Raw genomic sequence first — 13,382 nt, 5'->3', positions numbered from 1 at the left:
TTCCGGCAGTCTTAATTCCGGTTTGGGATTCCTCCAGTCTGGCCTTTCACATGATGTATTCTGCATATAAGCTGAATAAGCAGAGGGACAATATACAGCTTTGTTGTACTCCTTTCCCAATTTTGAACCAATCAGTGTTTCCATATCCAGTTCTAACTGTTGCTTCCTGTCCCACGTATAGGTTTCTCAGGAGATAGATAAGGTGGAAATCTGGGGTTAGAATTTTGCCCATAGTTCTAATTTCTGGAGCTGGTCTGGGCTTTGATGTGCTTCATAACGGAGCTTATCCTAGCCCCTCCACTGCATGAGAGAAAACATTCTTCCTCAGAGTGAGTTGTGGCTTTGGTGTTCTGAACGGTCTACCAGGCTTTCCCGGGTGGTAGACCGGACCTACCAGGGGAAACCCTCCCCTGGTAGGCCCGGTCCACCCTGGGAAAGCCTGCGTCGGCGGGGGCAGGGGACCTCCAAGAGGGTAGCCCTCAGAGTCCTCAGGCAGCGGCGATGGCGGCAGCAAGGGACCCCCGTGAGGCCTACGGTAGTGGCAGAGGAGGCCTCAGGCAGCGGCGATGGGGTCAGTGAGGGACCCCCGTGAGGCCTACGGTAGCCACAGGGAAGCCCTCAGAGTCCTCAGGCAACGACAATGGCGGCAGCGAGGGACCCCCATGAGGCCTACGGTAGCGGCGGAGGAGCCCTCAGAGGCCTCGGGCAGCGGCAGTAGTGGCGGTGGGGGACCCCTAGAAGGCTTCGGATTAAGGTGTATTTATTTTCATTTTTTTTAAAATATGTGGGGGGGTATTTTTACTTAGGCCGGTTACAGATTAATGGGTTTTCAGTGCATTCCCATGGGAAATGGACCCTCGACCTACGGACTTTTCGACCTGTGGCCACCGTTTCAATACAGATTAATTCCGTAAGTCGAGGGTCCACTGTAGTCAATCTCATTTCATTGTATTTTACCTGCATGCCTCTTTTTCTGAATTATATGTCTCATCTCTTGCTTTTGCCTTACAGGTTCTATTGTCTCATATTAATTTCTTCACACCTTTTGATGTGCATGAAATGTTTTTGTGTGCTTTTTTTCAAGGCTCTAAAACACACGCACCCTTTCTGATTAAAGATTTTTTACATTATTGCAGATTTCTATCATTGACGGGGATGGATCTCTGATCAGTTTTTCTCTGGTAGTGTTTTATGGATCCAACCATTTGTGTTCACTTGAAATCAAGCCTTGCCTGTTTGATTCTGTTCCAGTTCGTAAGCATCTGAATGGGAACTGTAGCCAATTACAACTAATATCTGAATGCTAGAATATTTTACCCTTTGCCCTACCTACACCATGATAAATACTGAGCAATTAGATGAAATGAATGTCAGGCTCAAGTTGAACATAGTTTGCTTTAAAATTTAGCAGACCTCTGTAGTGAAAAAAATGATTCATCCAGCGTAAACTAAGGATACTCCTCTCTATGCTTTTATTGTTATATGGGATGTGTAGTTAATCTTGTTGGAACAGTAGTATCATCTGAACTTTGACATTGCAGTGGGCTGTAAGAAAGGGAACCATTTCTTGATTCCTACACTTGACTGTGACTGTGACTTTATATCATGATCTTGTTCGGTGTAGCTGAAGCAACACTTCGACCTATTACCATTTTGGAAGTTGCAGAGAAAGAAGAATAAATCAAAATGCTTAGAGGCTTGAGATATCCTTGCTTTATAGCATTAATCTCTCTCTATGTTTGGTATGTAACAAGCAGAGGAAGCCTGTTTAATGAGAATTAGCCTCCAGACTTATACTCTTTTGTCTGAGATTAAGACCACATTTACTTCTGAGTATACAGTACATTTATAGGATTGCACTGTTAATTGCTCACTAAGTCTTGTGGGATGGTGCATCCTTCTCTTTCTACTGGCTTTTCTTGTTTCTCTTAAAATTAAAAGGTCATCAAAAGTGAAGAGATATGTTATTTTAAAAAACAAGAAACTAACGGCAACCTATTCAAAGAGTGCAGCCCTGGAATTGGTCTTTAGTATAAAACATGAGTCATGGAATTTGTGAAGGAGCAATAAGGGTACAAAATATATAGCTTTTCTCCACTGCTTTGACACCACAATTGTCTTCTCAGATGAAGTGAGACCTAGAATTGCATAGCTCTGTATATTGCATTTTCTGTATTGCTGATATCTTGACCCATATTAAGAGAACAGTATGCCAAAAAGTATGTTTCTTGCTGTGCCCATGGAAGAAGAATGTGTTTTCAATTTGCTTAGCTTACTGCCCATCTTGGGCTTCTGCAGAACTTCTGTAATGGATCTGCTGCAGAACAAAACATGTTCCAGAATGCAAACTCTGTGCATTAAGTCAGGGAGTTTTCTTATTAAAATTGTTTGTGTGCTTTGGAAAGAATACTGACTTTGGAGAAACTATGTGATTTGGTGAAACAAACACTGGAGGATTTTGAGGATTAGAGACATAATATATTTATTATTTATTTAAAATATTTTACCCCATTTTTCTCCAAAGAGAAAGGCAGCTTACAACATTGAAAGACAATATTTAAAGTTGAAAACAATGAGTATACAATGATGGCTAACCTAATTAAAAGACAATATTTTAAGCTATGAACAATTAGTATAAAGAGACATCTTACAGTTTAAAATTAGTATACAAATATTAAAAAGAAAAGAAAATGTCACTCTGAGAAATGGAAAACCCCAAAGTGGAAAACACAAGTAGTACTAAAAAAATCCAGTCAAAGCAGTAATGTATAACAATCAGTCTAAAAATCACACACAGGTAGCTAGTTACTGAGGGAAGGTTTGCCAGAAGAGAACGGTCTTTGCCTGCTTGAGGAAAGACAGCACAGATTGGGCCAGGTTGGCCTCCTGTGGGAGGGAGTTCCAAAGGCTGGGTGCAGCAACAGAGAAGGCTTATCTCCTATGTCCGCACCCGTGAAAGTGATGAGACAGAGGAAAAAGCCAGCACTTTAAATTGTGCCCAGAAACTAATTGGCAGCCTGTGGTTTAGTAGATTTTGAGCACCAGAGTCACAAGAAGAGGACTCTGATGGAGTCACAAAAAATAGTCACTTTCCTTTGGCAGAGTAGGCCATCTTTCAGAAATCAGCATATGAAGCATTTAAACGTCCATTTTAATTAAAAAAATACACACCTACAATCTTCTAATCTCTGTGGATGGAAACTGGAAAACAAATTGGCAGCACACTTTTTTTTGACATAACCATAACAATTGGTTCCCAAGTCTCTGCCGGGATTTATTTTACTCATTTATTTATTAAATTTATACCCCACCCATCTAGTCCGAAGTCTACTCTGGGATGAATCAGTGCAAGCTACATGTCCAGAACAATCTCTGCCTTGATTTGGTGAATACTGTATGAACCACAAGGCAATGTTCTCACCCACCCTCCCACCTTCTCTGGCAGAGGGACAAGCATGGAAGTGCTGCGGAAAGGCAGTGGTTGGCAGAGGTCAAATCTTGTAGTATTAGGTAAGTTGTTTTTCAATAGAAATTGAGTTTTCAAGAAAATATAACTCATAATCATTCCTTAATATAGGTAATGGAACGATTTCCCCCTCAACCACATTTCTTTGTTTAGCAGAATTAAGGGGCCATGAGGTTTTTGCCTTTCAGTTTTATTCTGCCTTATTATTCACCACAGTGTATATGGATTGCTTTCCTTTTTCTTTTCTTTTCTTTTGTTTTGGTAAGATCAATATAGTGAAATTTTCTTACACCTGGAAGATAATTAACTTCAGCTTTTGCCCGGAGGAAACAGGCCATATGATGCAAAGTACAACATTTTCCTCAGGAGGAAATAATGAATTGAAATGGTAAGGACCATTGAACAAGAAATACATGGCATGTAGTGGAAAAGAGCAAGAGGGTTGTTAATTGGTAGCCTGAAGCCGAGTTCAAAATCCTTGCTCAGCCACATATTCACTGTGAAACCTTGGGCAGGTTGCTCTGCTCACCCTTAGTATTGCCTCCTGCCAAGTGTTACAGTAGTGACTTGACTGATAAGAATTGTTTTCAGACTGGCCGAAGAAAGAACAACAAAAACAACAACAACGAATACTTGGCATGCAATTTGTGCTTAAGTAGAAGGTAAAGGGGCTGTAGAACTGATATGCTGACATACTTTAATTATTTTTTAATATTTTTTAATTAATGTAACAAAATTTAGTAAAACCATAAATGACAAATAGAATCATAACTCAAATATACAGTGTAACTCACCACATTTGGGAATATAAATTTATAGATTTATATTCTCATCAATGCATTTCCTCTTAATTTATATCATCTTAATTTCCAAAATTTAATGATTCGTGTGTTGGAATATAACCACGTGAACATGTGTTATATCAGCATCCCAGTGATAATTCATATCTTTCAATATGTATCTATATCCAAAACATAGATTTTATAGAATCAGTTCCACTTTCATTGATTTCACAGCCTAGTATAATTTTCTCTAATGGTTTGGAAAGAGGCAAGAAACACCAGCTATTAAGTACAAGCCACAACCTTTGTAACAGAAAAAAACAAAACACAGGAACAGTAATTCAGAAGGCTCAAATAAGTGAGCCAAGTCACATCTTCAAAGGAAATAAATATGCAAGCACTGGTTAAACTGAACTATGAAACAGCTGTTTCCTGACCACTGGCTAAGCGGTATCTGTAGATCAGGTGTGAGTAAAACCCATTCAGTAAGAAATTCCATGGAAGAGAAATTACATAAAAGTCTATCTCACACACTGCTCTGCTCCAAGTTGCAACTATTTTCAATACCCTTGAAGGCGGAGGAGTAGGGATGTAGGAAACGTAGATCTTGTAGCAGGTAGAAAAATATTCAAACCCAGCTAAATGTTTCTGTTTGGGACCTCTCTGAAGTAGCCTTTCCCTGTTTCATGCATAACTGTGGGGGTTTCCTGTATGTCTAGGGCAACAGGATTGGATGTAGGAACTGGTTTCGAGGGAATGTTTGTATAAAGAAGCTGAAGAGGGTTTTCTGCCTCTGCAGGTGTTTGCATGTCTTTCCAAATGGTTTAAGTGAGCAGAGGAAAGAGTCTTGGAGTTTTTCTCTTACTGAAGAGCTCTCCAGAGGAAATAGGAGTGCGAGCAAAGTTTAAGATCGGCATCATTAACTCCAAAGGAGAAGAAACAAATACAATGGGTATGCCTGGTGGAGGGCTGGGTCCATTTGTTTTCTCACTGCTCATGAGCAGAAGAGAAATAAGAGCGTCTGTTGTGTTTGCTTTCGGCTTTCCTTTCCTGCTTTAAAAGACTCCTACCTTTCATATGTTTGCAGAGAGTCCAATCCATCACTTTGTTCCAGGCAGTATTGGGGGAGTTGAGGAATTTATAAAGAAAGAAGTCCTTTTTGAGGAAAACAATGGACTTCTTCAAAATGACGAGCTGACTCTCTTGTGTGAGGTAAGGAGGGGAGAGGTGCAAAAGCTTGCTGCTCGTGCAGGGATACACCGAAGCTGCTTCTCCCATCTCTGCCATCTCGGTTCCTTTTGTAGGGTCAGGTCTTTGTTCACCCTGAGGGATTTTGCTCTGCTTTTCTTTGGAGAGCAGATTCTCTGTCTCCCTTCTGTAGGGTGTGGTGCACTTTGCTTGAGTGGTTGGGAGCTGTTGTGCGGCTGTTCTGTTGTGCTTACTTTTGGGAGCTGCTTCTCCCATCTCTGCCATCTTGATTTGATAATATTTATATTTGCTTATGAAGAATCATTTTAATCAAGTTATTTATTCATTTCTTATCTTATTTTCTATCTTTCTATTACTCTTCTCTAACACATTTCTGGTCCTAACTACCTAAACTGCTTCTATCCAACTGATATCCCTCACTGAAGTCCCTAACTGAAGTCCCTAACTGTAACTTCTAACTGATCTTTAACTGTCTTCCATTCTTCTTATATTTCCTTAGTTCTGCCCTCCTGTGCAACCATTGGCTCCTGAATCAGGGTTCCATTGTGATAGACAGGAGTGGTTACTGACCTGTCCATCACACTCCCAATCTAGAGAGATTAAAGAGCTTTCCATCTGATCTAGTCCAGAGACAGACACCTTCTGTTGGAGTTCCAAGGGCGTGCTTCAGCATGACACCAAAAAATTTCCCAAACAGGCGCGAGGACACAGCCCTGTTTCACTCTGTTTCGGATGTCAAAGGGATCTGATATTGAACCATCACAAACTACAGTGCCCTTCATTTCCTCATGAAAGGACTTGATAATGTTAAGGAGTCGAGGTGGACATCCAATCTTGGGAAGTATTTTAAAAGGGCCGTCCCTACTAATCAAATGAAAGCTCTTTGTGAGATCTATGCAGGCCACAAAGAGTGGCTGTCTTTGTTCCCCACATTTCTCCTGCAACTGTCTGAGGGAGAATACCATGTCAGTGGTGGATCTATTAGCTCGAAATTCACACTGTGATTCTTGATAGACTCTGTCTGCAAGCACCTGGAGCTACTTCAACATGGGCAAGCAGCTTCTATACAATGCTGAGATGCCACGGTAGTTATTGCAGTCACCCCTGTCTCCTTTGTTCTTATACAATGTGACAATGTTTGCATCCTTCATGTCATGTGGTACTCCACTTTCCCTCCAGCAAAGATGAAAGACTTCATTCAGCTCAGTAGTGATGATCCCTTTACAGCACTTCAGCACTTCAACAAGGATGTTATCATTCCCAGGTGCCTTACCGGAGGCGAGGGAATCCAAGGCCACTTTTATTTCTGCTAAAGTTGGTTTGCTGTCCAACTCTTCCAAGACAGGCAGGCACTCAATGTTATTTAATGCCTCTTTCGTTACAACATTCTCTCTGGAATATAGTTCAGAGTAGTGCTGCACCCAGCGTTCCATCTGCTGTGCTCAGTCCTGGATGATCACGCCTGTAGCAGACTTCAAGGGAGCAGATTTCTTCTGTATTGGACCTAAAGCCTGCGTGATAGTTACCACAGGAAAAAAGGCAGTTGGTGCTCACCATCCTGAGAAGTTCTTGTAGTGTGTATCTCAGTTGTTTATCTCTTCTCATTTGAAGCGCTTCTCATCCAGGGCTTGGCTCTCTGTTCCACCCCTTTGCTTTGCCTGTGGCCCACAGTGGCTAAGATTCCACAGACCACTTTGTATAGAGGTTAATGGTCCTGTCTTTAAACCCAGAAGGGGTGAATATAAGCAAACTCCTAATTCTGCCACAGCCAGCCATGCTGAGGGGTGGGAGGACAATTCTCTTTCCTGTTGCAGTGCTCTGTTTGTCTCATAAAAAGGTCTGCGTCGTGGCATAAGTTTCATTCAGATTTGCTGCTGGATCTTTCTTCTTTTTATGCTTTTAAGGTTCACTGCTAGTCTTACCTTTGTGGACATGTTGACCCCCTGTGCTTCCTTGCAGGTGAATGTACTGGAGGACCCTGTCACTACTTCTGGTCAAAACTCAAAGATCAAGATGAAGCTACCAGAATGTGGCTTGGCTGATCAGTTGGGGGGTCTCTGGAAAAACTCTCGCTTCACAGACTGCTGCTTGTGCATGGCAGGCCAAGGAGTTCCAGGCTCACGAAGCCATATTAGCAGGTCGGTATTGACACAGGCCTGAAACTTAGCAGGATGACAGGTGGAGTGGTCTGTGGCATTGATGAGTCTCCTGTGGGCTGCTTCTTAAGAATTACTACTTTTAAAGAATGGGAACAACTGGCTTCAGGAGAAGGATGAGAGGCAGTGGGATTGCATCTTGGGAAATGAGAGAAAGAATTCAGTGACATGGTTGGGAAATGTAACATTAGCCTTCTCAAAGCTATTTCAAACTAATAGTTTCCAGTTTGGGATTCAAATTCCTGCTGCTAGAATCCCTTACCATTGTCCAAGCTGGCAGGGGATGATGAAAATGATCATCTGAGCACTTCTGGTGACCCAGGTCTGGAAATTGTTATTTTAGAAGATGTATAGTAATGCTATGATCTGTCGGTCCAGGGTGTGTTGGACAGCATTTAAGTCTCAAGTTGGTTGGTTGGTTGGTTTAAATACATTGCCAGCTCCTTTGATTTCTCAAGATTAATTATCTACACAGAATGATGTAATATATATGGGAAGGGACTATCCCCACTCATCCCCTGATTATAGTGAGATGAATTGAGAATATCAAGTGAATGGCATCTTCCTTGGTTGGGACAGTCGAAGGATGGTATGTGAGATGGGATAAAACACATTTTAAATTTCTTCACCTTTTTCTAGAGTAAGTATTGCCCTTAGGAAGAAATTTGATACATTGCACTCATGAAAGTTCTATTTATTTTATACCTGACTGTTTTATATTGGTGCTTGTATTTACAGGTACTGATTGTACTTGTCTGGAAAGGAAGGTTTATCTCTTACAATCTTTAAAATTATGTTTGTTTGCTTTTTTCCTCTCCCCTCCCCATCTCATTTATGGCCACAGCCCGTTCTCCGGCTTTCAGTGCCATGTTCGAACATGAAATGGGGGAGAGTAAAAAGGTAAGTTAATGGAAAAGGCAGTTTTCAGGTCATGATGAAGAACTCTTTACTGGTTTACAGAAGAAGAGAGATTGAGGAGGTTACAAAAAAACAATCCTGGTCAACTAAGGAGAAAGCTTAAATGTGTTGCAGAAGCCAAGGTCTTGCTCAGAGCAGAAATAAAACAAATCAGTGTCAAAGTCTCCAGGTGAACAAGGCATTTTGGTCTGGGACTCCATGAACTGCATCTTGGAACCTGGGTCTTGACTGAAGCGCTGCCCATGGGAAAAAAATCACTGTCATTCAGAAGTTTACATTTAGATTTTCTTTTGTTTTTTGTTTGCTTGAAGGAACCAGACCTAAAGCAGTGGGTGCAGACCTGCAGTTCAAATCCCTGTTCATCTGTGAAGCATACTTTGCTACAAGTGAAAGAGTTTTTTTTATTATTTTCTTACTTTCTAGGTTTGTGGGGAAAATAAGATTGAAAGACAGGCATGTTGTAACCTGCTCTGAGTTTTATGTGTTGGTCAGGAGAGAAATCTAATTAAACACTTGTAAAGTGGCTGATAGGCAACATTGTGCATATTAGTAAAGCTGGATGAATCCAGAAGCAGTGTTATGATATTTAAGATTAAGTAACATAAGTGTCAGTATCTTCTGCTTGAGAGATAGCAAAAAGAGGATGAAAATGGAGAATTGCAATAAGTTGCTTTCTGTAGCTATAGAGAAGCACGCAAGAATGAACACTTTCTGTGTGCTGTACTTATCTCTCCTAAATGCATGTTTTCTTTGCAACCTTTATCTTATAAGAAGGATTCAAGAAGGAAAGGTATCTCTAGATCTGTTGCCTGAGGGACATAAAAATAATTTCCATATTCCTTCCCATGTAGAATCGAGTTGAAATCAATGACGTGGAACCTGAAGTTTTTGAGGAAATGATGTGCTTCATCTATACAGGGAAGGCACCCAACCTTGACAAAATGGCTGATGATTTGCTGGCAGTTGCTGATAATGTATCCAATGGGAGGTGGACGCGCTCCCCCCCCCCCCGAGATTCGTCTGGCCCCCTCGCTGGGCATTTTTAAAAACCAACTCAAGACCTGGTTATATAGACAGGCCTTCCCTCCAGACTCTACATAATTCTCTTCCTTTCTTTATCTATTCTGTTTTGTGTTTATGTAAGAAACCGTTACTTTATATTAATTGTTTTTATTACGTGTTTGTGAGCCGCCCAGAGTAGACTATGTCTAAATGGGCGGCATATAAGCTCAATAAATAAATAAAAATTTGGAAGTCCCCAGATGAGAAAGAGTTGAACTAAGGCTTTTATGTTGCAGCTAATTTATATTTTTGGATATATGTGCTTTTGATTGAGGATAATTTCTTGCTGCTCAAAATATATGCAATGACTTTGATATCAATTCCTTGATCTTTAGTAGCATGTTGATTGATTATTTTGGCCATTTTAACTCTCTTCGTAAGGCAGAGGCATACACCTCCTTGGGCTAGAAGAAAACCAAATTTCATGTGCCATGATGTTGGACGAAGGAATGAATCGGCTGTACGTTTGCCACCATCTTTTCCCCCTTCTCCCAGCTGCTTAACACAGGAAATTTATTTATAATATGGGAAGCAGGGCAAAAAATGATGAACACCCTTTGCGTAGAGTACATGAGGCAAAGACTTCCAAGGATACACTTTTTTTTCATAGATGGGGTGGGATGCCTGTTGTGCTGAAAGCAGATGTGCCTTCCTTGCTTACTGCTTCTAAGCAAGTCTCCAACAATAGGGATTTGCTTAGAAGTGATGTGGTGCCCTGTTTTTTCTGTGAAATGAGAGATTCCCAACTCACTGCAAAGGCTTTTGAATTGATCTTTCACTCCATGAAGAGAGAGTTGCCTGCAATTTCAGGAAGCTGTGCCAACTCTTACAGCTTCTGCTGCCCTCAGCCTACATTGGATTGTGAGGCACAGTGCCATTTCTTATTTGACAGCTACCTTGTCCACCAGAAGGCAAAAATGAGTGAATGGCTGCATCTAAAAAGCAGGATTACCCCTCACACTTCTCATTTTGTGTGTGTGTATGTATGTATGTACATATTTAAAACATTTATAACCCACCTTCAACCAGACCTGGGCGGCTTACAGTATAAAAACAAACGGTATCGAAAACTAAAAAGGATAAATTTATAGCAATGTTTTAACAAGAATTAAATAGATATCACATTAAAAACAAGTGGGTGAAACAGTTTTAAAATGTTCTAAAAACCCATTAAAAGTAGCCTTTTTAAGACCCTCATCTTAGGTAGCCAGTTACTGAGAAAAAGCTTGACTGAAGAGAGGCTATGTAGACTGAGATTACATGAACTGGTTGTGATCCTTCAACCAGTCATTGATTGTTCCTGCCTTACAGTATATTGTTAAGGGCAAGTTAGTGTATGTACAGGCATGGCCAAAAATATTGCCAGCTTGCAATTCTGTCAGAAAATGCAACCTTTCTCACAGAAAATTGTTGCAGTTGCAAATGTTTTGGTACTCACATGTTCATTTCTTCGGTTTGCATTGGAACAACACACACACACACAAAACAGAGAGGAAAAGGTAAATCAGATATAATCCCACACAGAAATCCAAAAATATACTGGGTAAAATTATTGGCACCCTATCTAACTTGTAAAAAATAATTGCTTTTCAAGCATGTGATGCTCCTTTAATTTGTATTTAGACACACCTGTCGCAAGTAAGAGGGGTGGACAATAAAGTAATCACACTTGCAACCAGTTAAGATGGAGAAAAGGTGATTCATCCTTTGTGTTGTGTGTAACACTGAGCATGGAGAAAAGAATGAAGTGTAAAGAGTTGTCTGTGGATTTGAGAAAACAAACTGGAAAAACATCGACAATCTCAAGGCTACAAATCCATCTCCAGAGATCTTAATGTTCCTGTGTCCACTGTGCGCAATATCATCAAGAGATTTACCGCCCATGGCACTGTAGCTAACCTTCCTGGATGTGGACGGAAGAGCCAAATTACTGGAAAAATTATAACGAAGGGTTGTTCAAATGGTGGATTCAGAACCCAGATTAACCTCCAAACAAATTCAGGCTCATCTGCAGACACAGGGTACAAGAGTGTCAGCTCGCACTATCCGTTGCTATTTGAATGAAAAGGGGTGTTATGGTAGGAGGCCCAGGAGGACCCCACTGCTGACACAAAGGCATAAAAAAGCAAGACTGGAGTATGCCAAAACATATGTGACAACACCACAATCCTTCTGGGAGGATGTACTGTGGATAGATGAGACAAAAGTAGAGCTTTTTGGTCAAGGACATCATGGCACTGTTTACAGAAAAAGAAATGAGGCATTTAAAGAAAAAAACAGTCCCTACAGTTAAACATGGTGAGGTTCAAACATGTTTTGGGGTTGCTTTGCTGCTTTTGGCACTGGATGCTTTGTGTGAACAGTATCATGAAATCTGATGATTACCAAAGAATTTTGGGGCGCAACGTAGTTGCAAGTGTCAGAAAGCTGCATCTCCACCAAAGGTCATGGGTCTTCCAGCAGGACGATGACCTGAAACACACTTCAAAAAGCTCTCAGAAATGGTTACAAATAAAACACTGGAGAGTTCTGAAATGGCCAGCAATGAGTCCAGATCTGAATCCCATAGAACACCTGTGGAGAGATCTTAAAACTGCAGTTGGGAGAAGGCATCCTTCAAATCTGAAGGCCCTGGAGCAGTTTGCAAAAGAAGAGTGGTCCAAAATTCTAATATAGAGGTGTAAGAAACTCATTCATGAATACAGGAAACAATTGATTTCAGTTATTTTTTTCCAAAGTGGATGCTACCAAATATTAAGTTAAGGGTGCTAAAAATTTTGGCCAGTGCATTTTTGGGTTTCTGTGCAGGATTGTATCAAATTTGACTTTCCGTGTGTGTGTGTGTGTGTGTGTGTGTGTGTGTGTGTGTGTGTGTGTGTGTGTGTGTGTGTGTGTGTGTGTGTGTGTGTGTGTGTGTGTGTGTGTGTGTGTGTGTGAGAGAGAGAGAGAGAGAGAGAGAGAGAGAGAGAGAGAGGTGAGAAAGATTTTACATACGTATGAAACAGATTTAACCATATACAGAAAACGTGATAAAAACCTGATGTTGGGGGGGGGGACCCTCTATTTAAGGGAGCCAAAAATCATCAGGTTTTAGAGGCTGTCAGTCAGAAAGCTACATAAGTATCTATAAATTAAAACCCTGTCTCTTTTCTTTCTAGCAGTATTTCCAAATGCACATCGCTAGAAAGAATGACATGTATTATTGCACAAATTGGAACAGGTGTTAACTGTTAACATCCTCCATCTTTCCATCCTTTCAACTCAAGGAAGCATATATTGCTCTTATATACTGCTCAAATATACACACAATAACAGCCCTATTATGCTGGTCAGGTTCATAGGTAATGACTCGGCCAAAGTCACTTCCATTCAGTTCTACATATTGTGAAATCACAGATGAAATAGGGTGATATTTATACATGTTCTTAGTTAAAACTCCAGATTAATATGGCTTCTCTCTCTCATTCTCTCTCTTGCTCACTATCAATCCTGAGGTAAACAGATGCTCAAAGACACAAACATACTCACTGAGTATGAGATTTCCTTGATATTGTACACTTCATATCAATGAATGAGAACCCCCACATATTGACAGATTAATTAATTTCTCTGGCTTTATTCCTCACCTTCTTGAAAGCCCGCATCACTTCCTTATTTCGTAGGCTATATATAATTGGGTTGAGTGCAGGAGTGATAACTGTATAAAACACAGACACCATTTTGAGATTGTCCTTTGAATTGCTGGAATGTGGTCCCAGGTAGACTGAAATGCCCGATCCAAAGAAGAGT

The 13,382-nt window shown here is 40.7% G+C and overlaps 1 pseudogene across 1 annotated transcript; it reads left to right on the top strand.

The window, feature by feature from the left end:
- Nucleotides 1-406: 406 nt before the first annotated feature.
- Nucleotides 407-12,564, top strand: LOC140708234 (speckle-type POZ protein-like; annotated as a pseudogene). Its single transcript, XR_013537608.1, has 6 exons — nucleotides 407-3,854; nucleotides 5,048-5,200; nucleotides 5,336-5,460; nucleotides 7,417-7,595; nucleotides 8,458-8,513; nucleotides 9,383-12,564. The product of XR_013537608.1 is annotated as a speckle-type POZ protein-like (transcript).
- The last annotated feature ends 818 nt before the right edge of the window (nucleotides 12,565-13,382 follow it).

The sequence above is a fragment of the Pogona vitticeps genome, chromosome 6, assembly GCF_051106095.1.
Source record: "Pogona vitticeps strain Pit_001003342236 chromosome 6, PviZW2.1, whole genome shotgun sequence".
Classification (NCBI taxonomy): Eukaryota; Metazoa; Chordata; class Lepidosauria; order Squamata; family Agamidae; genus Pogona; species Pogona vitticeps.
Note: the sequence above shows the minus strand (reverse complement) of the source record. Positions and strands in the feature narration are given on the sequence as shown.